Genomic DNA, 26,176 nt, shown 5'->3' with positions numbered 1-26,176 from the left:
TTCTATCCTCCGACTCACATTGGGTGACTATGTTATGAGAGAGAGTCAAATTCTGGCACAAAAGTAAGGATACTAATACATGTGAGGTATATTTCCCGGTAAATTAAAGCAATCAAGGGTGATATGTGTGCTGAAGGAGCACAGCTGAGGGGAAGGCTCAGTGCTGTACTCTGTGCAGGTGAGAGCGAAGCCAAAGAGGAGACTCAGCAGAACAGCCCTGAAGAATGAGCACTCTGGCTCTGCTGTGTTTCCTTCAGCACTTATAATTGCAGCCTCAGAGATTTTATACCATCTAGCATATAACTACAGCTTCCCCACGAGGGGCGCCGTCCAGGCTGACAGGCCGCAGGTGTCGGTGTAAATGTTCCCCCAGCGTGCACACGAACACAACCTGAAACAAACTGGCTCCGAGCTCACTGGATTTCTCCTCTTTCAGGCTATATCCCATCTTCCCCTGTTCCCCCCAAGGTCAGCAGAGCAACAGTATTGAGTCAGAGATACGGCAGGCATGGCAGCAGATCTGTGCAGATAAAACATCTAGGTTACATCCCAGCGGACGCTCTGTACCCTGACTTGAAACACATTTCCACCTCATTCTATCCTGTGACAAAAACTCTTGATGTATTCGATGCGATTCTGCGGAGGAAGTCTTGTCCTGAGGGGACACAGAAACATTTCCCACCTGTTTCTCGATCCTGGATTGTAACAGATTGCATAATGTTGAATCTTTTTTACCTCTGAAGGTTTTATGGCTTTTGGGTGGAAACTGACATCTGAAGACTTTGTGTTCATTTGGCTTTGGTCTCTTCATATTTCAGTCAACTGGAGTCCAGCTAAAGTTGGATTATTATAAAGAGGATTATTTCAATGCTGATAACTTTTCCCCGAAGAGCACCCAGACAAAGAAGAAACACTGGTGGTGAGTGGTGATTTGATAATGCACTGTCTCACAACACCAACAGCCAGGGCTCGTATTTATCAAGGTCCTGGAAATTATACTGAAGACTTCTGTAAAGGCTCAAATTAGCAGTGAAAAAAATCTTCTCTGAATGTGAAGAATAAGAAACATTTAAGTGAGTCACTCCTGCTTCCTGAAAAGAGTAACTTTAAGAGCAGCTCTTAGTTGACCAAGTGATTCGTCACTTTTATAACGTCACAGAAGTTTTCTTCTGTCAATCAGAGACAAGTTTCAACATTCGTCTTCTCTATATTTGATTCTTTTGAATAAATCGAGACAGTTTCTCAGAAATACAGTATATACGCAGTCCTGCAGAGCCCCGTACATGCTACTTTTATTTTGTGTTTCTTAGGCAGGCTGAACAACCGGGGAAGCAGCAGACGTCTGCTGCTGGAACATTCCAGGTACATTTGAAAAAGAGGCTCAGGAAACAAAAGGAAGAGGATTCAGGTAAAACCAGTACAAAAAAAGGTGCATGGTAGGAGATTCAACTCTGAAGCAGCGCTTGCTTCATTTTAGCCACTTTAACTGAAAAAAAAGCAAAAGCATGTGACATCCTTCTGAAATAAGACGAGAGCAGCAGTTGCTCTTCTGATTATTATGCCAAAGGAGGAACAAATTGAGGGAAATATGTATTGCAAGTTTCCTGATCGTAGTACATGAGATTTTAATTATTATTTTTAACAAATGAGACCTGTATGAATGGTTAAGAGAGGTATAATCAAACAACTCGATTACCTCTGATTGTCTGTCGTGCTTATTGACTGTACAAATTCAAACAGGAAAGTACAGTTTATTTTTATTTTTTTCACAGGTGGATGAATAAAAGTGTGATGAGTGCAAACTGTTTTAAAACCGAATAAAGCTAAACTACCAGGATGTCGATATAAGAGTCACACTGCAGAATGAAGCTGTGCTGACAGCTGTGCACCTCAGCTGTTGAAGCTAACGTTAATGTTAGCATCACAGCTAAGAATCCCTAAAGTTCAGCTTCAAAGCTTTTATTGTTTTCAAGTTTCTGATTACCTTCAAGTCTAAGTCACGGTTATGTTTGTTCCCCCACGTAGATCCAGTTCAGCGCAACAGGGTCACCAGTCTGCAGCACTGATATGCTGATGTGTTTCCCCCTTTGTTCTACACCCACTTCCTCCTCATTCAGCACTGCAGCAGTGTGCTGTACGACTCTGCCTGCAACAAAACTCTGTGAAGTCACTGATGTAACACTGTCCTTTATCTGGTGAACATCTCTGAAAACCAAGACCAATCCTCACAGTGTTGTGGCCTGGAAAACGTGCTGCCTTCCTGCCAGAGCAGGTACACAGGCTCATGATTACAGATGACACAGCTAAGTGACAAAAAAGGGAAGAACTGTCTCAACCCAGCTCTGTCACAGTGGAACACATTAAATATTAATAGGATTTTCCTATTTTGATTGCAGAATATTTCCAGTTTGCCTTTATGGCCTTTGACATGTCCTTTATTAGATTCCTCTGAGTTGGAGGACTGACCTGAGACTGCCTTGAACCTGGGAGGACTGCTGCCTTTGGACTGCAAGGTTGAAAATGAAACCACAAGCATTTATTTTCGTCACAAACCGTGCATCAGCGAAATGTAAAATATAGTTTGAAGGTGTCTCACTGTACTGTAAAGGATTAGTCCAACGTTTCTTTCAGACAGTGAGATGATACCAGAATGACTATAGTGTCATTAATTGATGCTAGTTATATTCTCCCTCTTAAGACCCGATTCCCGTGTCCCAGTTCCACACTAAATGATTCATCTACCCATGTTTGTGTAATGTTAGAGGCGCGTTCACACTGTGAGGGTGAAACAATTACGCATGCCTTAAAAATGCCAGCATGAAGCCACTGAAAGAAGCCGCTTTTTGGCTGAGCTTTTGATGGATACGGCAATCCAACTATGCATCGCACAATGGAAAGTGGAGCTGCTCACAGCAGGAGGACAGTTGTGGACGGCGCTGCAATGGCTCAGAGACACTGAACCTCTTAACTTAACTCGTAAAATGTAGAAAAAAATTGAAATTGACGGCGGTGTTCCAGATTTACAGTGTGGTGTCTGCAGGCGGGCACCTTGTGTTGTTTCTTTTTAATAAAACCTTTACACTAACGAGCAAAACACACAGAGGACATTACTGCAGAGTGTGTACTTCACAGGGTTAGTGTATAATATAGAAAGCTTTTATCCTCAGAAATGTGTGGTTTTTACCATCATATCACTTATAGAAGTCGTCTCCTCTCCTCCAGATTTTATAGCTGAATGAACTGTAACACAAGTGAGACCAGAGCACATAAAGGCTGCGTGGTGCTCAGGTGGCCTCGCGGTTAAGATGAATACTCTGTGTCTGCACTCTGATTCTGGCCGGGGACCTCTGCTGCATGTCATACTCCCCTCTCTCTTCTGTCTGTACGCTATCCAATAAAGGCAAAATCCAATAAAGGCAAAAGTGCAAAGATGTCTTTCAAAAAGAATGCAAAGGTGGGATTTCCACCCAGGATGGACTTTTCAAAATCCTGTTTTTTAAAATACTGTCTGGAAAGAGTCTGTTCAGATGATAATCCAGATGAGAAAAGATCAGAGTTTACCAAGACTGTACAATCATGGAAGCATATTTGCATATTCATGGGACACAATCGTTGCATTTCCTTTTTAATGTACACATGTACATGTAAACAATGTGCAATTGTTTTAATCTAGTATAAAGAAACACCCAAACCAAACTAAATAGGACAGTGCTCCTGAGACAAGAATGGGTTTTCAGTGACTAAAACTATATTCTGCCTAAAATGATTTATTTCATTGTGGTTTGTGGTTAGTGATGTGAACACAGCCTCAGTTCTCTGTCAGTGAAACAAAACAGACTTTTCAGGTATAAAGTCCACATTTCTAATTCTGCTGGTAGACCTGAAGGAGACAAAAAGGCAGAATTTATTAAAATGTGTCATTTGCTATATCAATATACTGTAAATGTATGTAAATAAGCAGCAACACTATGAAAAAAAGCCATTTAAGTGGGAGCATCAACTGTTCACATCAAAAGGCAGCACACACTGATAACAGCCGGACTTCACTAACTCTAATGAAAGGGTTTGTTTGTCTCTTATCGTGTGAATAATTCAGCTCGGCGTTAAATGAAATTCGCTCGGGCACCATCTGAGACGACCCACGTGTGAGCGGCAGAAATGGCTCCATCCTGTGGTTTTATTATCCCCCGTGGCAGCCAATCTAAAGAGCTTCACTGACCTCTGACATCCAGCTGATAAAAGCTGAAAAAGATCACTTCCCTACGCCGTCACTTTTCTCTTACACTTCTGTCAGTTTAAAAAAAAAAAAACAGGCCGCTAATGGCACGGCGAGCCGCCTTTTTATTACACAACACTGTCACATCCTGCTTTGTCATATTACATTATTAATGAGCATAAAAACCCCTCGGTCTGACCGGAGACCTCTGCATTACATCTCTCGCCACATATTCCCAACGGACTCCATAGAAAAATGAAAACAGTGTGAATTAAAAAGGCTGGGACTGGCCATTAATTTCAGTAAATGATTATCCTGCCACTCGTACAGCAGTATTTTATCTCAGCATCAGTTTAAAGAAAACATTCATCTTCTCAGGCGACAGAAACCAATAAAGCATTAAAACTTTTAAACCGCGCTCAACATTTCTTCGTCGGTGGCGTGCGTGCGAAGGCCATTTTTAATTGAGTTTTGGCTCCAACCTGCTTCTCCTGCTGCATCTACTTGAACCTTAATTACAGAGGTCTGCCTGTGCAAGAAAGCAAGGTAATAGAATACAGCCGCAGGTCATCACATTTAATAGTATGACTCATCATTAACGCTTGGCAACAGCGATCGATCGGGCGTAAGTGAAAAGAATACTTGAAAACAAGGCTGGCCTGGAGACTAAGTGCTCCATCAGATAAAGGAGAGCCATAACTCACGGCTGGGATGGAAGGAGGCTGCTGGTGTTTTTCTCGGTTCAGATTACTGCTCATCAGCGTCACTCTCCACGGGCAGGCGGCCGCAGACTCCGAATGCTTCCTCCTCCTGACAGGATGGTTGAGGTTGACCACTCTTTATCTGCTGATCCCTGACAGAGCAGCCACCAAATCTAAATGCTCTTCCAAACCTCCTCCTCACTACCTGCGCAGTGTGGAAATACTAAATCCATCTTTGGTAACATTTTTGCCTAAAACAGTCACAGAAGTCAAAGTATATATAGCATATGTAGTCGAAAAAGTGCTAGAATCAGCTGTCAGAGCCACTCATCAGGGCTGTAGTCAGGCTTTGGGACTACTGAGTTCATCACAAATACCCTCACATCCCTCACAGAAAACAAGACAAAGAAATAATCATTTTAGAAACACGCTGCCTTTTTTTTCACCACATGCTATCTACGCCGGGCAGACACGGTTCAGATTTAGCACGATTAGCCCTCCACTAATTTTAGAGTCAGACTGTTTGAGGAGAGTCACGACGCCTGATGAATCACCTGCAGGGTCAATCACCTGGCTTTCAGATGATCGGATCGATCTTTGGCAGGTCAGGAGTTTTTGCTCAGCTGTCCGGTCCGATTTCAACATGGCTGCAGTGAGCTTGTTTTAATATTTCTGGAGTAGCATTAACATGATGTGGTTAAACTGTGATATAACAGACAGATCACACTGTGTCCATCTTCCACCCATCTGCGGCATACTGTATTATACCATATTATTCTTTTTCTCTTCAAAAAGGTTTATTACGAATGACAGAAATGACTGCTACCTTTCTCTCTTTTCAGTCAACGCTGTTGAGGATGCAGTTGTCTTATTTGAATACATTTTACTGGCATTGCCACAAAATGTAGTGTGAGTTAACACAATTTAAATTTCTCTTTGGAGATTAATAAAGTATCTATCTATCTAAAATGCACATGCATGTGTCTGCACGGCTTTCTGGGTGCAAAGACTCACTGATGCATGCTGGATAGATTCCAGATTCTGCTGCAAATTCATTGAACTTCAACACAGCTGTTGAAAAACTATTAAAAACTCATTTTAGTCACGGCTCTGGATTGGAGTGTGATGTATTGTTCCAAATTTACCTTTTTCATTTTGGCTTCAGATCATGGACCATGTACAGCATGTGCTGTACATAGCGTACGGTGCATAGTGTAGTGTAGCATGAGAGGAAGAGTTAAACTGCTGAAATGCTCCTCCTCCTCACTGTGAGGAGTAAAATTCCTCACAGGAATTACTGAACCCTTTATTTATTTTGTTGGCCTAAAGTCAGTCAAATTCAAATATTTATATATACAACCTAAGATACAGGACCCATCCTATAAAATACTCACCATGTACAAGCTTCATATATAAACTCCCTCTAGTCCCTGAAACCTTTAAATTCAGAGACCAAACACAGAGGACATGACCCCTGCATTTTCAGTGGTAGCTCTCATTTCAGTGTACCACTCATGTAAAACCCACCACTAAATCCAAATATTTGAAGAAATCAGGGCAGGACTGGCCATAAAGTGTGTTGTAGAAGAATAGTAAGTTGTTAACTCAGACATTTTCATTTGACAGAATCCTAAAGCAGCTAGTAAAAGTGTGCGAGCAGGTAATTTGAAAGTATAACTCTGGGCTTGCCTCCAGTAAATTACTACTTCTGCCTGCTAGACACTTTTGCAACTTCCTCATATTGTCAAAGCTATCCGTTAACATTCAAAATAGCCTAAGCGACTCATACAAAGCCAAGAAGTTGAGGAGAAGCTGCGTCCACCAACAGCACGAGTCTGCCAACGCTGCCAAGTATTTCATGCTTATTGTTTCTGTCCCCGGACGCTGAAGATTTTGAATCTTTAAAATGTACTGTGCAGTAATACTCCATCCACAGCCCTGCGGGGAGGCAACGCACTGCCAAAGACTTTGGTTGCCATGGTAACTCTGACAGCACCTCCCCATAAAAGCTCTAATTGATAGCAGCGGATAGCTGCAGAGAATTAAGCATCGCGGCCGGATCGCTGGTGCTAACGTGCAGACAAAGGCACTGACAGCCAGACACGTGCAGACCAGTGTGTGGCCAACACAGGCTTCAGATGTACGAGCGCTCCGTGGGGACAACATTGTACCCAAAATCATGAGACAATCCTTAAATAACCCACATTTGAAGTCATGTTCACTCCTAGAAAAACCTTCATTTCTGAGCTGAAATTGCTTTTTTTCCACTTGTATGATACACTAATGTCAGAAAACACCATGTCTAATTATCTCGTCCTTTTTCAGCAGAGAAGAAACATTCAGACCCAAAGCAGCCACTTCCCATTTTTCTTTTTTCCCCACCAATTCTGAAATGCCCCAAGGGGAAGCGCTTCCTGCAAAATTTGATGAACCTGCCTCTCATTTAGCTAGAGATGCCATTACTCCGCTGAAATGACTCAGAGTAAATCAGCTCTCTGCTAGAAATATAATTATGAATGATTTTTGCATTTAGTGTGGCAGCGTTATGTTCACGCATGTCAATAAAGCTCGAGTGGTAAGTCTTTTTTATGGCCGTGCCTCAGCTGCAGCAGCAGTGGCGGGGCTGCCGCTCAGAGAGGAAGGACTGAGCATTGATTCCACAGACAAAGTTGGGAGGAAAAAGTGAAGTGAGCGTCCGCGGACAGCTGGAGCAGGCACACATCAACACGGTGAGGTGGATGAAAAAGCTACAACAGACGTGGAGGACTGCAGGGTTGGAGCTTTGACGTTTCCCCGCTCTGGGTGCTTGTTTTCAAATTAGACATCTATACTGGCCTGACTGCATAACTGACATGACAGATACCAGCAGAAACGAGAGAGCGGAAATGGGAGTCAGACCTATAACGGTGATGAAATCATTCAGAATACAATGAAGTTCAGGCATGTCAGCTTGAATTCGCCGGACTTGACGCAACACTGAGCACAGAGTGAAGAGAAATCCAGAACGAAGCCTGTCACTACATACTGATGCTCTGTATCACATTACATTTATACAGTTGACGGATTTATCCGAAGCAACTTACCATTACAACACAAGCGCATTCGCCCGTGTGGAGGCAACCCAAAAACTACAAGAATCCAAAAGCCCAACAACATTAAATACGCTGATCTGCCTCGGAGAGGAGAGGGGGTGCAGAGTTTTACTCTTTAAATGGGTCAAGGTGCAGTCTGAACAGACGAGCTGGTCTTAGCTCATCACAGATACAGTGTATACAGAGCTGCACTACCAACAGGCCACAATGTGCCGAGGCCCTAGGACCCCTGGGCATTTAGAGCCCAGCAGCTTGCCTGCACAGGAGGTGCTTCAGCTGCATTTTTTTTACGTTGTCCATCTCGCGTATGTCTAACGGAACAGACACGCTCCTATTTCAGTCAGTACAGCTGTCTACACAGACCACATAAGGCCAGTATTTTACTTTATGAAGCGCTCACATGGTGCATATTCCTACCACAGATGAAATGATATACAGCAAACCTGGGAGCAGCACAAAGGCACTGGCTGGTGAGGCTCTCTGGATATATAAAGCTGTCATGTACAGTCTGCTCTGTGCACTGGTGATACTCAATATTTCCCTTATTGAAAGTAAGATCCAAACCATCAGTGAAAATATCCTACTAACAAGTACTGCGCGAGTACCAGAGCCTGATACATCTTCTTCATCTGTACCATAGAGCTGCACTGTTGTTCAAAAACTGTTCAATCACATCAATGTTTGAATAAAACTTTAAGAATGGTAACTGGAGGTCAAATTAAAGGTAGGGCATTAGTGTCAGTAGTGACAGGCAGGTCAGCTACAGGGTCGCCACACCCAGCACTACTTACTTAAATATTTCTGTATATTTTATTAGAATTATGATCCGTCAGGCTGCCTTTTATAAATTTGAGTCTTATTTCCCTCTTTCCAAGTAGAGTTTTGTATAGTTGTAGTTTTTATTGTTATTAATTGAGTTTCCAGGGAAGTGTACTGTTTAATGTGCTGTTTCAAGGTTTATCACCTACTTTTTTCAGCTTTAAAAAGGAGCAAACACAAGACGAAGAAATGTGGATGAAAGCTCTTTTTCTTTTCAGCCTCTGTTTCAGATGTCCAGAATAAACTCTGATGCTGAATATAAACTGTCCTGCTGAGTGCATATCCAGGTCAAGACTCGGGTTAAAAGCTTTGGTTTATGTTGCGCGTTTATGATCTTAAAAAAGCTTTAAGATTGACTGTTTCACTACTTTTTAAAAATTCACATTTATATCGACCTCAAAACTCTGAGCACGAGCCCCTTCTGATACCCTGAGTGTTTACATTTGAAGCATGAGCGACCCCCGTGGGAAACCCCTCGCCCTGGCACTATCCTCGATCCACTGAGCAGCGCAGGCATAAACAATCTTCACGCTCAGATGGGAGAGCATGTTTTATTTCCAGACACCTCCTCCACCTGGACCACAGCTCTGTTTGCCCCCTTTCAACTGTGCCACCCTTTGTAGAGCTGCGGCCGCAATGACGGGAGGCGGAGGTGAGCTGGAGGAGAGGACGGACAGTCAGTGAGAGATCCAGCAGGTGGGGGGAGAAGGGGAGGCGAGGCCATAACAGCTGTCATTATTTATGTGTTCAGAAGTCAATTACACAGCAAACACAGCAGCGGTAATAAATATGGATCCATGCAAAGCACCAGCACAACTTCAATCAAAGGCATTAAAATGCAAGCGATGCAGAGGCAGAGCTGCTGCATTTCACTGTTCACACTGAAGCCAAAATAAGACATAAAACACACATCAACGTCACATCCAGGTGCTGTTTAAAACGGCTAAAAGTTACACAGAGTCTGGTGAGCATAACACTGGAACAAACAACAGTTCAATCTTTATATTCTGGTTTTCAAAGGTTCTCGAGAAATTGGTCTACTGAAGAACTTGCCATCCTTTAACTATAAATATCATTCTGCATAAACCCCCTGTCTAAAGGTCAGGTATATGAGAAAAGAACAAAACTGCCCTTTGGCAGCGGTTTGTTACACTTGATGATATAATGTCATCTTTAAGTTTCAGATTAATAAAATTAACGGTTCTCAAGCACAGCATGGATCTTGATTCTTGGCTCATTGCTTCTTTAGATGCATGTTAATTAAATCGAGGCATTTTTAACAAACCTGAACAAACCTATACTCAACTTGACAGACTACAATATTTTCCAGTGACAAGAATTAAACTCAAAGATATTCAGAAATAATCTTGCGAGCGTCTTTTAAGATGAAAGTCTGACTAGAAAACTCCACGTTGAAAGCATTTGTAAAAAGTTTAAGGTACCCTGTGGAGGTGTTGACCACTAACAGTGCTACAGAGCAATGTTTGTTTCTTCTGTGATGATTTCATGCTGTTCCACTGCCAAGAAATGTAGCTTCACACTAACAAAGGCAGGGAAGAAGAGGAGTAATACTGCAGCTAACATGGAGATCAACAGCGATGGTTTCAGATTCTGTCAACAATCAGCCCAGCAAACACTTCGTGAGGGAGGAAGGGAATGCATTTAACACGTTTGTTATGCCTCGAGGATACGCAGGATGACTTTTGGGGAGTTAATTTAAACGTAAGGAGAATAAGGAGAATCCACAGGGCACCTTTAAGACATTTTGTGCTTTTACAAAAACATTCAGTCCAGAGCTTTCAGTCACATCTCAGGGCTTTAAACTCTGTCCAATGATGAACGCGATGAGATGTGACTGAGAGCTCTGAAAAGAAATCTAGTAACTGGGCCTTGTGGGTTTTTTTCAAATGATTGCTTTCCATGTGATATATATATATGACTGGATACACATGGCAGTCAAGAATTACAACTTCAAGAATGAAACAGAGAAACAAAGTCAAGAAGGCAATTAACTGATTAGTGGATTCCCAGAAAACACCTTTGGCCATCAAATCTTTAAATAAATCAAAAACTCCAAATATTTTCATGTACCAGCTTCTACAATGTGAAGATTTGCTATTTTTCTCCGTTCCATGACATTGTGAACTGAATCCTGTACCCCTGTGGACTGCTGCTCAGAAGAAACAAACAATCAACATTTGACATTTTTTCTGCTATTTTCCTGACTAAATCATTAATTGAAAAAATAAATGATCAGTAATGTAAATAACTCTCAGTTGCAGCCTTTATTCTCACCACAGGATAACAATTAAATGGAAACAAGCCTTTAGATAAAGGTGCAGAAACCAGAGGAACCAAAGATCATCTAATTAAATGAATCTCATGCTCGCACTGTGGCTCCACTGTGGGAGCACACTGAAATTGCATCAAGCAAATCTGGGGAATGGAACCCATATGGCTAATGGATGCGGGTTATGATATTGTTTTGGAAGGCTCCGCAACGCGCCGTCCTTCAGATGCTACAGCACCACAGACCTCCACAAATCATTACTGCCAGATAATAGAACACAACTGATCAGACCCAGGAGAAGGCATGCCAGGGAAAAGGAGCAGAAGACCAGTCTGTGAATAATGATTACGGTCACCTTCGTCATATATCACCGTCCTGAGAGAAGATGGCTTGGATAAGGGCGTCAGCGTGGAGGGCTGACGAATTTCTGCACCATCCTCAGATTTCAATCCCACAGAGTCACCCTCCTCCTCTGTGCGTCTGCCTCCTCCTGCCTCCATAATTGCTTGCTAAGCCAGAAATTAATCCGCGTTGTAGCTACCATAAACACGTCTTTGTAAATTGGATGAGGCAGGTTGACCATCAGGAATCTGGAGTGATGACGCAGCACGCCACGGGGCCTCACTTCCACTGAAGTGTCTCGCTTGCTCAAGTTATCGGGAACCGGTAACCAAGGTCGTGTTGGTACAGTAGGTCGGTCTTTGCCTGAATATTGGATGCATTCAATTAGCGCTTCTGCAAAGGCGAACGTGAGTGAAATGTAATAACTGGCTGGGGCGTGAGGGAGCGGCCGGATTGACACGCTGGACGGGCTGCTGTAAAACCAGACTGATAGGCTAACACGGTCCTGCTCTCTTTTCTTTTCAGTTTTACAGGAGTTGGCAGCCTCTCGGGCCGGGCTCGGCTGTTTTGTCTGCACTCCATTTGTTACCCCCGGAAGGTCACCGGAGAACACTTTCAGGCCCTTCCTCAATGTCCGCCGCCGCCCTGCCCACAGGAGTCATTAAGAGGAACAGGACAATATGCAGTCCTGGCTGCTGCTAACATCATGACCTCTGATAGCTCAAATTAGACCTTCAGCAACTACCCATGCCTCCACTGTTACCCTCTGATGAGAGCCACACTCCATGCTGTGGTGCACTGTGGGCGGACGTGCCTTTAGGTTGAGGTGAAACATTGCTAACGGGATTAACTGGGACTAAACATGGATTGTACAATTCTTCTGAGCTAAACCACAAAACCAGCCATTGCTACTATCGAGGAGCCTGGGGTCATGACCTCTGTATTTTCTTTGTTAATTCAGGGGTTTTTGCAGCTGAGAGGAGGAGGGTTATTAGGCTGAAACCAGAATTTATAGGTTCAATATATTCATATGTGGCTACTTTAAGGTCAAAATAAATAAATAAAATCAATGACTTAATTTAGTAATGGGTGTGGCTGCCTGTGTGTAAATGCGCAGCAAAAATATGAATAATTATTCATATATGCAAAGCAAATGTGCTTTGAATGGACAGGTAAAGCTGAAAACACGGGCGTTCAATCGGCAGACATTCAGCCACCCTCACCCTCAATAACTTTTCCTCTCTTTTCAGCAGATGAGCTGTGCAGTGTGTAATACAGCTTGAATGATGGTCCACACTGGTTGTGTTTTCCTCATGATCTAATATTGAAGCCTGGTGCTGTGAGCGACTGAGAAAAGAAGAGAAGAGACTGAGGAGCTGGAGTTAGGGACTGTCTCAAAAGTGCAATATGAATGAAGCAAGGGAGAGTTCCACATTTTCCTCATCAGCTTCCTCGTTTATTTCTTAAATTCACATCATTTTTTTGTTCACTCTTGGTGGAATTTGATTTCCGTTGGGACCACTGACAGTAACGCAGCTTTCCTCCAGCAGAACAGAATACAGAGTGCAGACAGGAAGACTGATGTTTCTGTGATAGAAGAGACCCAGATAGCAGCTTAGAGTTACACCCCTAATCTTCATACCTAATCAGTATGATCTATATCAAGAGGATTTAAACCTGTGTAGAGCTCAGATGCTGACTTAGTTGAGACTTTATAAAAAGATCCCAAACACACAAACATGCAGACACAACATTATGGTTATGCTACCATTTTATCATGAACGCATCACTCTGTCAGATGGATAACTTCCAGCTCAGATAACAGAGTCTCACTCTCACCACTGGACACAGTGTCCCTTCTTCCATGGGTGTTTTGGTTGCATTTGGACAATTTAAAGTGAATATATGCTGCTTTTCTGTGCTATTACTCTCCTCTGGCCAAATATGTTTACTCCTATTGAGTGGCTCCCTTACACTTCGAGCTGAGGACATCAAAGGAGAGGACCATAACTCCATACGTTCAGTACATTTACCGTTTCCCACCCTCAAAAATGTGCCACAGCCGCCGTGCACCAACATGCACAGGGCTTGCTGATGCACTGGTCAGTGAGGATACAGTCCCTTCAGCACACCCCTGAATAAAACTCTTACGCTTTATGTTACAGGGCCACAATTTCCCACTAATTTCTCAGATTAAATGGTTCTTCTAATTTCCCTGAAAGAGCTCATGACCTCTTTATTTCTGGAATCCTGGCCACAGCACCGCTCAGTGCCTTTAAAAATGCACATCAAGTTTTCAAAGATTAGTCACGAGCATTTCCTGTGTTTTCTTCTATGATTAAGGTTCGATTACCATTATTAAACCAAAAATGCTTGATGAAGGTTAGGGGAGGATCACGATCATTTAAAGAGGGACTGGAGGTGCGAGGGAAATGATTGCACTGGCAGGGACTGCTGTTATTTAAGCCTTTGTTCCCTGTTGATTCTTTTTATTCAGAGCACTCTCGCTGTTGGGTAGTGCGGAGTCCGCTGGTGCCAACGGGGCATGTTCAAGCCTGAAATATGGTAGATACAGTGCAGAGCTGGGATAACCAAGTATTTTGAGGAGCTTACAGCCTCGTACTGTTTTTTCAAACCAAAGCAGTATCCAACACACCTACCACTCATTGCTCTGCACTTCTACACTCACAATTCTTTTCATTCTCATTCTCACAGGCTGCCACACGGAGCTTAAGGCACTTAACTAATAACAAAAGCCCTATTAGAGAGTTAATGCAGAGGAATGATGACATGCAGCAGCACTGAAAATAGCACCTGTCGCCTGAGACAACAATAACTCTCCCGAGACGAGGCTGATAGCTCACTGACACAAACACAAGGGGAAAGTAGGAAATGTTGCATGGTGAGGCGCTGAATGTGTCCACCAGACCACTGAACGAATGCACTCCACCTTCCACGACACAAAGAGTCAGAGAGCAGCGGTGCCAGTGCTTGAACAGGAACTGACTGCGCTGAAATCTAAATCAAAGTCCAAATCTGGAGGCAAGTTCAGGATGCAGAGAAACAATTCAACAGTGTTTCAGTTTGCTCTGCGCTCAGGCATGCACATGCAAGATCCTTGTGTCTTTGACAAAGGGGTGATGTTTGATCACTGAGCTGCTGCAGCAGCACAGCAGTCAAGTTTGTTGCACTGTAGCTACAACTTGATCATTCATGTGAAAGAGACAGAAATAAAAAAGATTAAGGCTAAAAAAGTGCAGAATGTCGAGCCAGTGCAGAAATGATCTACTGATCTTCTACAAAGAACACACCACAGAGTGCCATAAGGTCACTGTAAACTCATGGTCTACAGCACTGGTTACATTTAATCCTCAGCATTGTGCATGAGAGAGAGAGAGCTCATGTTGAAAAACAAAAGTAGGGGAAAGACGGCTGGGCTTCTACCTGTTCGGCATCCTCCTCGGGACACGGCGGCTACGCTTCCAGCCAGGCGCTCAGGAGGGAGCAGCGCAAGTCAGAGAGCCTCTCCGCATCTCCCTCCGAGGCGTGCGGGTTCGGGTTTACCGGGACAATCGGCGGCAGGTGCGGAGGTGAAGAGGACTCCGATCCGGGTGATCCGCTCCGTGTGCAGCGCGCGCGCTCGGACGGCCAGGTGCGCACGGAGCATGCAGGAGGAAGCACTCAGCTGGCGTCCTGTCGCGGCGGCACCGTTACCTCTCCTCTGAGCAAGGCTCTCTGAAGTCCACTTCCAGCGGAGCGCCCCGCTCCAGCACCCCGCGGATCGGTGTGTGGAGCTCGGTGTAGTGCTGCTGACTGGAGACGGCCGCGCGGGGGGAGCTGGGGCGTGTTCCTGAAGGAGGAGGAGGAGGAGGGAGGAGGAGGAGGAGGAGGGAGGAAGGGCGGATGCGCAAAGATGCTCAGCCCAGTGTGAGAGCGTTAAAAAAGTTTCGAAAAGTACGTCAGCGACAGCAGAGCCACAGTCTGCAGGTTTCCTACAACTCATGGTGATTTACTGCAGATATTACAGGTGATTATAATTTTGAGGACAGATAACATATATATTTTTTTTTTTTTTGGGATTCCGTGTCTTCGCAGATGAGAAGATATTAGCATCAATTCCAAGCCAGCAGTGTGAGTTAAAAGCCTGGCTGCTGACTGTTGAACCAGCTGGAGAGAATTTAAAGATGACCCAGTTTATGCAGCTGAAAAGAGAAGTTCGGCAAGAAATGAAGGAATGAATACTTGCTGGAATTACGCGACTGGGTTTCAGCTACATGACAGAAAGGAGACCAAAACAAGAGGCTCCCAGTCTGCCTTCAGCTTGTGACCCCTCAGAATGAATCAGTGCCGACTAGTTTTGAATTATTTTGAAGGTCGGAAGGGCTGAAATGATCCAATAACAGTAAACTTGAGAGACTTGGTGAGCTGGCATCACGCTGGTCCATCCTGGTTGCATCACAGAGGCGTGAAAACCGCACCTTCTTATTCCGTAGTGAAGTCAGCGATAATAAATATGCAGTTAAACTGTCAACGTGAAGCTTGCTCAAAAACATTTCAGGTGGCAGCCATAGTTTGGGCAAACCCTGACACTGATGCTATCCTCTAGTGGATTGGAGGGTTTATTACACGCTGAGCCACGCCCTGCAGTGATGTCACAGCGTACTGATGCACCCAGGACAAACAACTCTACACAACTGCCTCCAGCTGACAAGTTAGACAGCTGGAGGTCAGCTAGACTTCCTGCTGCTGTTTTTTTTTACCACATGAGGGCAACGCAACATCCTGTTAACACAACATCAACATATTATCACCTTATATAGTTGATTATTAATAGTTGTCATTTAAACATCTAGCAAGTCCAGAATGCTCTCACCTTTTAGCTCTGCTTTGGTCTCCACCAACTCCTGAGAGAAATATCTGGCTCTCGCTACATACTAACCATTCCACCATGTTCAGGTGCTGAGCAGGCAGAGCAGAGTGGATTCATCAGAGCTTTTTCTCTCCAGCCTGCTTCCTGCTTCCTGCTGCTGGAAACCAGGCTGCCGAGAGCGAACCAAAACAGCTGCAGTGAAAAACCAAAAAGCAACGAGCTGGAAGATGCTAAAGATGCTAAAACACTTGCTTAACATGAACGATGCCGTGCGCATCCACGTGGTCACTTGGTCTAATCTAATATAAAACACTGATGGTAGCAGCTTTATTTGCTCTTTATGGTACGGGAGAGGAATTTGCTTCTCTTGAGCCTGTCAATGACGAGAAGACACGTATGAATGTGTGTGCACACATGGAAATCGTTTTGGATGCTTGCATGCATGCATGCATAAGCTCGACCATGTGTGCATGCGCTCATGCATACGTAAGTGAACATTTAAACATGTATCTGTAGATGCTGAGTTTTTCTTCCTCATTCCCTTATTGCTGCTTATTGTCACTTATGTTAAAGTGAACTGGATTGGGATGGAGCTCGGCAGAAGGGGAATGATTAATATTTGTGATGTGGCTATTCAACAACACGGTATTAATAAACGGTTTTGCAGCCACATTGCCGTATCCATATGCTTTTGCTGGAAAAATAATTAAGAATCCATTTAAAAAAGAAAGAAAGACAGACCGAAGCAGTTTTGAGATGTGGAAATCATCATGTCAACAGTCAAACAAGCTCCTGACCAGATAGTGTGTGTGTGTGTGTGTGTGTAAGCGGCAGGAAGAGATTTGGCGCTGCAGCTGATATACAGCCTGAGTGTGGAGTGAAATGGACTTTATGTTATATCAACAATATTTGAGCTCCCGCTCTGATTGCCTATATCCTCCCAAATAAGTCATCAGTCTGACACAGCACATTTCAATTTGCTGGTAAGCAGCTCAGTCTGCCTGTGCACGGCCCCTGCTGCCTCATCCCACACTCACTTTACAAAAGCTATGTGAGGAAGGCGGGTGTCTCGTGTGCCTGCTTTTGGCTGCCAGATGGTCCTGCGTAAGAACTTTGAATTATTCAGCCATCCCACAGCAGATTGAAGCTGTCATGCGTAAGACAACTTGGCTGGCCTCTTCCTGCGCCGGGGAACACCAGTGGACGAGCGTGTTCGGCCTCTGCAGAGACGCTTCCACGTTATGCAACTCCGCATTCAAATTTCACTAATGCACAATTTAGGCCCGGCTCACAATTTTCCTCAGCGACGGAATGATTTTCCCCCTTTTTCTGACCGGACTCAGAGTGTGTTATGCTTTCACAGAGAGGGATGAGAATCATAAATTATTCACCTGATCCGGCTTTTATGTGTGAACGCTGAGCTTACAGCGGCGCTGGCACATCTAGAAACAAGCAGTTAAGCTTTTTAATAGATACACAGTATCTGTTTGTGCCATTCTCTAATGCATCACATTAAGTCAGAGTGTGTCAAACACAATTATGGAAATGACTAAAGTTGGACAAGAACGTGTGAAAAGCCATAAACCAAAACATTGTCATAAATTTTCTGAAAGACATCATGTGGGTCCTTAGACATTTAATGTGCTACAATTACCATACTGGCCATTAGTGATATTAGAGTGAAGCTTTACTGATGGCAGGGATCATGATTAGAGCCATAATTTAGCAGGATAACTCCTGTCACTTTAACAGAGCCATTGACACTATGAATACACGCCATTACCAAATACTGCTGTATAATATATCACCACATTAGGGATGATGCATGTTCCATATTTCACTTTCTCCTCATACCTGCCTCATTTGCCTCCAACTAAAACCAGCCTCTCAAGGTTGAGATGAGCCGAGCCGAACGGCACGGATGTAGTCTCCTGTTTTTGTTTGCCGTCAAAGTGTGGGTGGGGGGCTATAATCCCTTCAAAACAGGATGAAGAAATCCACTTCACGTGGAGGGCGCTGCGTGTATACCTGAGTGTGTGCGGTGTAATCACCCTGAGAGCGGCCCATTAATCCAGTTGGGAGTTGGCGCTTTGATCTCTTCGCTGAGTGGCTCTACAGCGAAGCTCTCGAGCTCACCTCCTCCGCTAAGAATCACTTCAAATTAGGAAGGAGACTTCTTATGTGAAATGGGCTAATAGTCAAGTCTTCAGTGAAGAGGCCCGTCCCGCTCGCACGCACTGCTCAGACGTGGGGCTCATTTTGAACGAGTGCTCCAATTTCAGATGAGGGCCGCTTCACGAGAGGAGAGCAAGGTACTTATGTACTCAACAAAACAACCTGTGTGAAAAAAATCTGTCAAAATTTGAAATCCTGACACTGTAACTGCATAAGGTCTTTACTGCAAGTGTCTGCTAATTGCATGTGATAAACGTATACGAGCACATACGGTGTACGGTAAGTCTACAGAATGGAAACGCGCATTTTCTTATGGAAAGTGGAAAAGCGAGGCTAACGTTTTCAGAGCGTTACAAGGAATCTATATATTTTTGCTTAATTGATCAAAACATTTTAAGTTAAAACAATAGTCATTCATTTTTTGGCCACTTGAGGGCAGCGAACAGCTGTGAACGCAACATTGAGATATTATCACTTTAAAGGAGAACTCCACAAATCTTACCCATTTAAGTCTGTTTACAGCTGTAAGACATTATGACTACATAGCCATCTAAAGCCTTTAGTTCTTTGAAAATGAGAAAAAAAAAACTGCAGAAGCCCTTCATCTCGGCTGCAGGCTAGTGGCTCCAGGCTACATTAGCCGCTACTGGCAGAACACACTCAAATCTCCAACCAAACTGTGGCCAGTCAAGTTGGGTTTTTATTATTGTAAGCACCAGGTTTTGACAGGGAAGAGGAATGCATGGAATAAAAACTATATCTCTGCTTCTGCCACGTCTACTTTGATCCGTTTTCTTAACTATCCATCATGAGTCAGTGCTATAGTGCAATGGTAAATCAGTGGAGTTCTATTTTTAGGTGTTTTGGTTTGCGTACAGTTGCCTATTTACACCTCCAGCAGACACAGCAGCATTAGTATTCAGCTGGAGTCATGCTTCCATCCACCTGATGAATGTAAGTCTAATATAAGTCTAATAATACTTTCATTTGAGCTCTGCTTTTGTCTTCACTGGCTCACTTCATCACTTTATTCATCAGCTAATTGCCGGCTTTGTCTGTCTATTGTTTGGTGCTGGGTAGGTAGTGTTTTTCTGCTGAAAACAGCTGCCTGCTGCTGATGAAAATGCTGAGAGTGCAGTTTGCATGCCAAACAATTACATTTATACACTAATAATTTTCTTCAGCAGCAAATATGCTGTGAAAGAAACGTAATGCAACGCAGATTACGTTTTTTTTATCAACATAATGAAGAAATATTGTTAATTAACACATTTGACAAGTCTCAAAATGTTGATACTGAATGTTCACTGACAGCATATGTTGTTTTCCACCAAAATATCCGATCTTGCAACCCAATATCAGCTCGTCGTAATGATGCCTTTATTAAAGGTTTTTGAGGTTACAACACTTAGTTAAGGTTGGGGAAAGTTCATTGTCTGGGTTTGAAACAGACAAAGAGTCTACAGGGACTTAAAGCATGAGACAGGATGGGGAAGTTAACATGTTAATTTAAACACAAGATACTTGTGCTCAAAAAGAGGATTCATTCTCAGTGAAGAACCTTGGAGCTCTAATCTGCCTCTATACCTGCCAAAGAGCAGTGATTCCTAACACGTCTCTGGGGGTCATCAGGTGGAAACCTCCCTTCAACAGTGTTTCGCCTACTTAGTCCCACTACACCTCCAGGAGGTTAGGCAGTGAACTCCGGCGTCCCAGAGTCACCCCCCCTAGTGCCAGTTCACACTGCTCCTACACAATCCAAACAGCACCGCCACGTTCAACTGACCCAGAGATGCTCCAGGTAGTGGCCAGTACCGATGCTACCATTTAACTATTGCTAATGCTAATGCTAACCGCTAGGAAGAACAGAAGAAGACAATACAGTTCCGATGCTACCATTTAGCTAATGTTACGTGCTAACCGCTACCTGCTAAGAGGAACAGAAGAAGACAATAAAGCTAGATTCACCTATACTGTTAATGTTAATTGCTAGCTACCAATACTAACTGCTAAGATACTATCATACTCTCACCGCTTTAGCTATTGTTAGCTGCTACAATGCTACCACAGGCCTAGATGCCACATGTAACTGCCGATTGCCACACTACCATCATCTACCCCTGCCTCTCACCAACTGCACCAAGAAAAAGCAGGGTGGGAATACAAACCCTGGTTCGGGTAGGGGATAGAAAATAAAGAGGTAGAGTCAAAAGATGGAAGTAGGGATTGGATACAGACCCTTGTTCGGGTAGGGGGTGGAAAATTTAGAGGGTGCTGGAGGTGGAGGCCTAAACCACAGACTAGATTTAACAGCCTCTTCTAACATTTCCTTCAAGAAGCAGCAAACCCTACCATTTCCTTCAAAAAGCAAACAGAGCAGGAAACCAAACCCTAACATTTCCTTCAAGAAGCAAACAAAACAGGAAAACAACCAAAAAGATCAAAAAACAAGCCAACTCTGTATCTTACCACGCAAACTCACCTGAACAGGCCGCATGGTCCCAAAGAGAGACTCTAGCTGGCCACACCCCCACCTTATCTAAACTTCCTGGTTCTCTTCCTATTGGCAGAGCGAGAAGATGGGGCGGGGAAAGCAGAGCAGAGGAGAGGTGTCTTGTTCAGACTTTAACCTCTTCTCTTGCCGGGTTAGGCATGCATGTCCTCTGCCCCCCCCCTCACCGTCCCTATTTCACCCCCCAACTACTATTATTTCTCCTGATCCATATCCACTGACTAGACCTAGCAGCCTCATCTGACATCTCCCTCACTGTCTTCCTTAAATTTTGCCCATGCACTCCCAGCTCCCTCAACAGTGAAACAGCTGACCCTGCAACAAAACCTCTACACCCCACTTCAACCGGACAGACCCTGGTCTTCCATCCCCTCTGCTCAGATTCTGTCTTTAAATCTGCATACTTAGTCTTCTTCCTTTCATAAGCTGCCTCCACTGAATTTTCCCAAGGGACTGTTAACTCAATAAAATACACAGCCTTTTTACTCATGGACCATAAGACAATGTCCGGCCTCAGATTACTATAAACTATTTCCTGGGGCACAACTAGCTTTCCTCCCAAGTCGACCTGCATTTGCCAATCATCAGCCCCTACCAGGCAGCCACCTACCTGCTTTCTCCCTGACTTAGCAGCTCTATTTTTCTCCCCCTCTCGAACAAACTGCACATCTAACCTCTCCTTTCTAGAACTTCCAGTATTCACCTGCTTCCTTCTCTCCTCAATGCCTGCGGCTAAGCTTCTCAGCACCTGATTATGCCGCCATGTATACCGGCCTTGTGATAAGCTAATTCTACAACCTGACAAAATGTGCTTTAAACTTGCTGTACCTGAGCAGAGTGGGCACGATTGATCGCCCTGTACCCAGAGACTTAGGTTCTGCGGGGTTGGCAACACATCGTATGTCGCCCCTATCAGAAATTTAATACGGCCTTCCTCCATATTCCACAGGTCCCTCCAACTAAGTTTCCTCTTCTCAACACCTTCCCAATTCAACCATTGTCCCTGTTTGGCTTGACCAACTGCTTTTGCCCCCCTTAACAACTCCTCCTGCCTACGCACCTGTTCCACTACAAGCTTTCTTTTCTCCTTTAGACCTGCTTTATTCCACACTGGTTTGCCTGGGCCAAGCCCCAAGCCTCCCCGGCCAAATTGAACATTTCCTACTATTTCTGCATGCCTAAGAGCTGCCTCTGCCTCCTGCACTGCTGCCCTTGGGTTCCATTTCCTCCCCCCAGAAGGATTCGGAACCACATTGCTAACTAACATGTCCTTACTCCCAGATAATAAAAGTTCTGTCCTAACCTTAGTGCATTTAAACTCCTCTGTTAGACTGGATACTGGCAGCTGAAGCATTCCTTTCCCATACAAAGCTACATTGCTTAAGCACCTGGGAGCACCCAACCATTTTCTAATATAAGAGCTAACTAGCCTTTCCATTCTCTCTGCTACAGATAATGGGACTTCATATACTGACATTGGCCACATTAACCTAGGATACAAGCCAAACTGCAAGCACCACAACCTCAGTTTTCCTGGGAGCCCTGATTTATCTATTCTCTCCAGCCCTTCTGCAACATCCTTTCTAAATTGCACAACCTGTTCAACATCATTCAGGTCCACATTGTACCACCGTCCTAGACTCTTAACTGATTTCTCCCTAATTGTTGGGATTTCCTCACCATCTATAGCGAACTTTCTATCACTTACTTTCCCTCTGTATATTGAAATACTCCTTGACTTACTAGGCTTAATCTTCATACTAGCCCACTTGAGATTCTGATTGACTTTATCTAACAACCTCCTTGTACATGGCACTGTTGAAGTTAGCAGTGTCATATCATCCATATAAGCCCTAATTGGTGGAAGACGCATTCCATTCTGCCGTCTCTCTCCACCTACGACCCACTTGGAAGCCCTAATAATTACCTCCATAGCCATTGTGAAAGCTAGCGGGGACACTGTACATCCTGCCATAATACCAACCTCCAATCTTTGCCAGCCTGTTGTGAGCTCTGCGATACTTGCACACAGTCTGATGTCTTGGAAATATGCTTTCACCAAGTTAACAACTATCTCCGGCACTTTAAAGTAGTCAAAGGAACTCCAAATAAGGTTATGTGGCACTGACCCAAACGCATTAGCCAGATCTAAAAATACAACATTCAAGTCTCTTTTCTCCCTCTTAGCTGTCTGAATCTGATGCCAAATCATGCTAGTATGCTCTAAGCATCCCGCAAATCCTGGTATCCCTGCTTTTTGCACTGTCGTATCTATCATACCATTCCTTTCTAAGTATTTAGCCAGCCTCTGTGCTACGATACTAAAGAAAATCTTTCCCTCAACATTTAGGAGAGAAATCATCCGAAACTGGCTAAGGTCCGATGACTCCTTCTCCTTAGGGATGAAGACACCTCCTGCCCTGCGCCATGCTCTTGGAATACTTTGTTTCTCCCAAACTATTCTCAGGTATCTCCATAGTGTCCTTAAGATGCCAGGTGCACTCTTATAGACACGGTAGGGGACTCCATTAGGCCCTGGGGCCGAAGAAGCCTTTGCACGCCTAACCACCTCCACCACTTCTCTCCACCTAGGTGGGCTCACATCCATCTCCTGCTCCACTTCCCCTAATGGTGGCATGTCAGGTGGAAGACCTATGTTCCTATTCTCCTTTGAATCTGAATACGTCGACTTCAAATACTGTTCAATCTCTGATTTCGTTGCCTTAAGTTGCCCTCCTTTTTCTTGATTAAACAAGCCTTTCACAAAATTAAAGGGGTTCCTAAAAAATGCTGACCTTGCACGTTCCTTCTTCTTTCTCTTCTCCCTAAGGTGTTCTGCCCTTCTGAGTACTGCTAACCTGCTTCTCAGTTCCTCCTGCAACACCTTAATGCCCTCCCTTTCTTCTTCTGTCGCCTTCCTCCACTGCTTTCTTAACTGCCTCCTTTCCTTTACTAACTTCTCTATTTCTCTTTGCCGCCTAGACTTGCCGACCTGCACCCTCTCGCCTTTCCTTTTGACAAGCACGCCAAATCTCTCTCGACCATAGGAGTAGATCACATCTCCAATTTTATCCAATTTCTCCACTACATCTCCTCTAAGCCTGCTTAATATGACTGATAAATCTCTATCAACTGCCTCCCACTCTTTGCTATCATTAGCCCTCGGCCACCTAACTCTAGCTTTCTGCTCCATGCTTCTCTCATGTAACTGAACCTCAGTCTGTCCCTAACCTGAACCACAACCACTCTTATAAATGAAAACCTGAGTCCATAGATGAAACACTCCCTCAGTCATTTCAGTACACTGTGGGGTTTTGCCCCTGCAGCTTCTCTCTGTCTGGTATAACCACCAGCTGACGGTGGCTGATGGTTTTTAATGTTAGCCATGTATGTGTACTTCATGAGGAGATGTATTTGTGATACATCCCAGCTCACAGGTGACGTAGCAAAACAATTCCTGGTTGCGTATTCCAAATCCAGAATCAGGGAATTTGGAAGCTGCTGTGCACCATGACAATATCAAGGAGAGAATATGAACAGTGCAGCCAGCCCCTCGATTGCATCCACACATTCTTCTCATTTTCATACGGTGCTTATCAGATTAAGGACGTGACATTTGGAGACGAGTAGGACAAAAACTCATAGAAACTGTGTTAGCGGAAATGTCAGATTTTTATAGTTGTGTTGTCGGCTTTTATGGTTTTGTTCACGGCTCATTCATAGAAAATCCTAAAATGATAGAAAATTCTAAGTTTTTAACTGAGAGCAGCCAAATCCTTTAAATGATTTCTACCAGTCTGTTGTTTAAACTATCTGTGAAAAACACACATTCTGACACCGGCATACATCAGAGGCTGCATGTGTCAAACTCTAAGAGGAGAGGGTGTGCTGGGCTCCCGCAGACACGGAGAGAGGCGAGCCTGTAAATATTCATGGCGGAGCTGTCAGCGTGCCGTGCCTCTCCGCTGGCTCCTGTCACTCCATTGATCTCTCATACATGACATTCATGTCCAATGACCGCCCTGCCTCACCTCAATCATGTGGGAAGAGGTGCCCTTTCTCCCACCTGCTTGATGTCAGCTCCTCCAGGAGACAGGAGCATGCTGATCACCCCCTGCATCCCGGCCTCTAATGTCCCCTTCATCATTATATGCACATTGGAGGATGGAAAACCCTCTAAAGATCCTTACCTTTCGTCAGTCTGTGGTGTTCAGGTGTTTCTTTGTGCTCAAGTACACTTTGTGTAAATTTAAATCTGCCTTTTTTGCGCCTTCTAACAACTGCAGAGTTTTGCATGTATGTAAAATTCAGCCATTATGATGGATGAGAGAACTGGCGTGTATCCGTGATTACAGCTGCAGCACTCACTCGAAATGCTCCAGCAATTGTGATTGCAATGCATTATGGTTTATTGAGGCAACTTTTTAGGAAAAGTTTTCCCTCACCTCACGTCACATTTTTTGCTCCTTTGTTCTGAGGAGCTGACACCAAAATTTAAATCCAAATGAATTCCAGCAGCTTTAAGGAGAACATTATTGCCTGATGCATGAAAAGTGGTGAAATCAGGAAAATGTGCGACTTGTAAATTTGCACTTAAACTCACTTAAACCTTGTAAATGCTTGCAAACAAGGAAATCAAGTGATCATTTTGAATAACAAGAAAAGAGAACAACAGTGAGTGGTGATTAGTTTAGTGACGTTGGGATGTACAATTACAGCACATTCAAGTTTCAAATTCAAAAGTTTAATTACCACAGAAGATGGTTCCTACTTTACTGAAAAGTCCGTTCTCAGTGTTTGTGACCTGGAGGCTTCACGTTTCCACATCACACGTGGGTCAGTAGCTTATTAGAGCTCGGCTCCTACACAAGATTTAAGGTGAGCTTAAATCAGCATTGCATCATTCTGCACAGTGCTGCTCACAACATGCAAGGAAGGAACGAGAAAACAAAACCTTACTTCTGAGTGGAGGGGGCACAAACGTCAGGGATTGAGCTAAAACCTATACTGAAGGTGTGCATCAGTTGTGTCATTGATATGAGACAAACAGAAATTCAAAGTTTTGTAATGAAAAGTTACTTTTCCATTAATTTTCAAAGACATTGTATCAATATTTGTTCAAGTCAGAGTTTAGATACATGCCACAATTCCACACTGCT

At 43.9% G+C, this 26,176-nt stretch overlaps 1 protein-coding gene across 2 annotated transcripts in view; it reads right to left on the bottom strand.

Annotated features, from left to right (window-relative positions):
- The window catches only part of LOC121621933 (heparan sulfate glucosamine 3-O-sulfotransferase 5), an 88,119-nt gene extending 62,277 nt beyond the window's left edge, over positions 1 to 25,842 (bottom strand). Inside the window, exon 1 of one of the 2 annotated variants that reach the window (XM_041958671.1) lies at positions 25,770 to 25,842. The gene's annotated coding sequence lies outside the window, so the exon portion shown is untranslated. Of the gene's footprint in view, positions 1 to 14,904; positions 15,260 to 25,769 lie in introns of those variants that run through there. The other variant, XM_041958669.1, reaches the window with a different exon arrangement.
- Between the last annotated feature and the right edge of the window lie 334 nt (positions 25,843 to 26,176).

Source organism: Chelmon rostratus, chromosome 18 (genome assembly GCF_017976325.1).
Source record: "Chelmon rostratus isolate fCheRos1 chromosome 18, fCheRos1.pri, whole genome shotgun sequence".
In the NCBI taxonomy this organism is placed as follows: Eukaryota; Metazoa; Chordata; class Actinopteri; order Chaetodontiformes; family Chaetodontidae; genus Chelmon; species Chelmon rostratus.
This window is presented reverse-complemented; position numbering and strand designations above follow the sequence as displayed.